The 4125-nt window shown below is 37.2% G+C and overlaps 1 non-coding gene across 1 annotated transcript; it reads left to right on the top strand.

The window, feature by feature from the left end:
• On the top strand, nucleotides 415-496 carry TRNAS-AGA. Its single transcript has one exon. It is a non-coding gene; the product is annotated as a tRNA-Ser (tRNA).

Raw genomic sequence — 4125 nt, forward strand, 5'->3', positions numbered from 1 at the left:
GAGTAGCAAAATAAAGTTGTAAGATATTCTTTACCCAAAAAAAATTGTAAGATATTGAATTTTCTTTTTTCGGTATTACTTAGTATAATTTTCTCCCAAGTATAAAATTACTGAGGTGAACTAAGTATTTATAGATTCTTTTTTTTTCCCCTAAGGAAATTGTATTAAATACCTTAGTCATTCACCCATACAGCTGCACACAACCACCATAGTCTATCAATTAATTGAAGTTTCTATTTTTTATTTTTGGGAATCAGCGTAGATTAGTATATGGGGCCTCTTTTCATGAAAAAAAAAAGGCCCAAAATAAGCAACAGACTCATCATTGAGGCAAACATTTGGACTGACCCAAATACAGATAAATCTTCATTCTTAAACATTAAAATAAAAATTTAATTAATTAAAGCATATGTGGTGGTCGTGCCGGAGTGGTTATCGGGCATGACTAGAAATCATGTGGGCTCTGCCCGCGCAGGTTCGAATCCTGCCGACCACGTTAATTTTTACCAACTGCCTGATCCGAAAAAAAAAAACTATATTATATTGGAAGAAAGAAAAACAAACAAGAAAAATTGAAGGAAGCATGCATACATGATGTTGTATGGTGTGAATTGCTCTGTAAAATGGTTTCTCTAGTAGCTCACTATACATTTCTCTCTATTGACAAAATTCTCCAACTAAACAAAAAAAAAAGTTAAAAAAAAAAAAAAAACGAAAAACATTCACACAAAGCTACAAGCTTAAAGGCACAAGACATAGATACAAGATAACAAAGCATATGTAGATATATGTGTATAATAGTCATAAAGTACTGGTCGCAGCCCGCGAAATTTCGGCCGGCAAGTTATATATAGACATAACAGAGTTTGGTAAGTTAAAAACAACATATAAAATATCTCTATCAAAGATAGCCTCTAAGGCAAAGAAAGATACAAAAGTGAGAGTACTAAACAAAATATCCAAAATGACTCCAAAATATGATAAAGATCCTCCGCTCTGTCACCATCACGTATCTCACCGAGGTGAGTTACGACCCGCATCTAAAAAATAACAACAGAATATGGTATGAGAACTGGAGGTTCTCAGTGTGGTAACAGTACCCAGTAATGTAAGATATAAGATTTCGGGATGCTAGAGGCAATCTTAGAACTTCATATCAAGCATAAGATTCAAACTTAAAGAATAACCCAAATTAAAACCATAACTTTAAAACCATAATGAAACGGGGTAATCTAACTTAGAAAATTTCTAAACTAACATTCACACCGCCGACCCAAAGCCTTCGCCAGCCTAACCGCCATGCGATCCTATTGCCACCGCCTATGGATCCACCTCAATCCCAGTAGAAAACACAAGTAATTCACACAAGTAAAGCACAAGTAATTATCAAGTATAGCAGGTAAATCAAGAAGCACTTAAGCATGTTATACAATTAGGCATATTAAGCAAGTAAATAAAGCAAGCAACCATATAGAAGATGCACATGATGAATGCCTGCCCTATTGGCTACGATATCGCATTGTCAGTTCAATTGCCAACCCGACACATTCCCATGGGAATCTCGCCTTTCGATCACGAATAAAATGGGTACCCCAAGGATATCGTGCCTGGCACACGGTCCAGGGATATAGTGCTCGCGCACACTCTTATGACTCCGAAAGGATGCGAGCGGGATACTCAGCCACAAACCTTACATCTCAACGTAAGCAGAACTAACCACTGCCCTTACGCCGCCGCCGCGACCTCACAAGTGGGATTAACCAACCGTCCTTGCCAGACGCATAGCGTCTCAACAATACGAGTAATAATAGTATATCCATATTTCTCAATGATCACTTTTAGTATTCATAAATTCATCATTTATCCTTGAGTCGCAAACTCGTTACAAACATTATCAATTCTCAGTTCCACAGCTCATCATGCTCATCATCAACATAAGTACTCTTCCAACCCACACAACTATTCCATCCTTAGTACTCCAGAAACTTAAGGCTCTGTTTTCTAACTCATGATAGAAAATTACCAAGTGAAACCAACTAATTCATCTCTATTAGCTTTAGAGCCTAAATACAAGGTATCAATCTCAAACAGCAATTTAAGGAAGTTTAGAAAGTAAGAGAACCCTTAAAAATGAACAAAAATAATTTTTCAACAAAACAAGGTCTGTGCATACGCACGCCCAAGGGTGCGTACGCACACTTTAAATTTAGACTATTCTGCGTACGCACCTGTGTGCCGCGTACACGGGGGTGTTGGACAGACGCCATCACCCGTGTGTAGTGCATGGGGCCGCGTACGCATCCTTGGGTTTTGGACCATCCCGTGTACGCATGCATATGCTGCGTACACAAGAAGGCCTGGCAGAGACGCACACCCGCGTATGGAGGTACCCGCGTACGCATGCCCTTCCAGAATTTGTAAAATTTTGTAAAGTTACAGAATTTCAGTTTAAACATCAAACTTTAAACGTTCATAACTTCCTCTACAAAAATTCATTTTCCTTAAATATATAATTTTAAAGCTCTTGAGATAACCTTTAATTTAAAACAAAGTTCATCCAATTTCAAGGTTTGAGGCTCAAGTTATGATCCGTCAAAGTTCGTCAAAAATCAAGTTTTACAAAATCATTCAGGTTCTCAAAATTTCAAGACTTCCCAACCAAAACCATTTCATAAACATGCTAATACATACCAAAACTCACCATTCATGCCCATAATCACAACCATATGTTTCTCCACTTACCAATTAACTTCCTCCATCATTTTAAAGCTATTTTATTCAACTTTCCCAACATAATTCGACAAAACTCCACAAGTTCTCAATTAAGACCCCAACCTTCACAATTTTACACAATTTGACTCTTCACCAACACAATTCAACATATCTCATCATAATTCACATAGTTATCATTATTCATCCGAACATCAACAATTATCAATATAATTCATCAAAATCATCACAAACATCAATAATTATAATCCAATATCAACAATTCAAACCTATCCTATTGTCCACTAGCCTAAGTGTCTAGAAATATTAGATATTACATAGAGAAAACCAAAACCATACCTTGGCCGATTTTCAATATGAACCACACACTAAATTTGAGTCCAAATCAAGCCTCAAAGCATCAACCAATACACTCCAACAAGCATCAACAATCAAATTTTTCAAGCTATACACATTAATTTACAAAAAATCAATACCTAGCGTTCCTAAATACATAATTTCACAAGGGATAAGAGCAAGCTTACCTTATCAACAGTTGATTAGGACAAAATTCAATAGAAACCAAGTGCTAGAGTGTACCTGATGAGCGGATATTTTATACGCTTTTTGGGGATAATTTCATATAGTTTTGAGTATGTTTTAGTTAGTTTTTAGTCTATTTTTATTAGTTTTTAGGAAAAATTCATATTTCTGGACTTTACTATGAGTTGTGTGTTTTCTGTAATTTCAGGTATTTTTCTGGCTGAAATTGAAGGAGCTGAGCAAAAATCTGATTCAGGCTGAAAAAGGACTGCTGATGCTGTTGGATTCTGACCTCCCTGCACTCAAAGTGGATTTTCTGGAGCTACAGAACTCGAAATGGCATGCTCCCAATTGCGTTGGAAAGTAGACATCTAGGGCTTTCCAGCAACATATAATAGTCCATACTTTGCACAAGGATAGACGACGTAAACTGGCATTCAACGCCAGTTCTCTGCCCAATTCTGGCGTCCAGCGCCAGAAAAGGATTAAAAGCTGGAGTTGAACGCCCAAACTGGCATAAAAACTGGCGTTCAACTCCACAAATGGCCTCTGCACGTGAATTGCTTAAGTCTCAGCCCAGCACACACCAAGTGGGCCCCAGAAGTGGATCTCTGCATCATCCATCATAGTCTACTCATATTTTGTAACCCTAGGCTACTAGTTTAGTATTTAAACAACTTTTAGAGACTTATTTTATCTCATAATGACATTTTAAATCTAAACTTTGTATTCTCTGATGGCATGAGTCTCTAAACCCCATTGTTGGGGGTGAGAAGCTCTGCTGTGTCTCAATGAATTAATGCAAGTATTTCTGTTGTCCATTCAAACACGCTTGTTCCTATCTAAGATGTTCATTCGCGCTTAACTGTGATG

Source organism: Arachis ipaensis, chromosome B10, assembly GCF_000816755.2.
Source record: "Arachis ipaensis cultivar K30076 chromosome B10, Araip1.1, whole genome shotgun sequence".
Taxonomy (NCBI): Eukaryota; Viridiplantae; Streptophyta; class Magnoliopsida; order Fabales; family Fabaceae; genus Arachis; species Arachis ipaensis.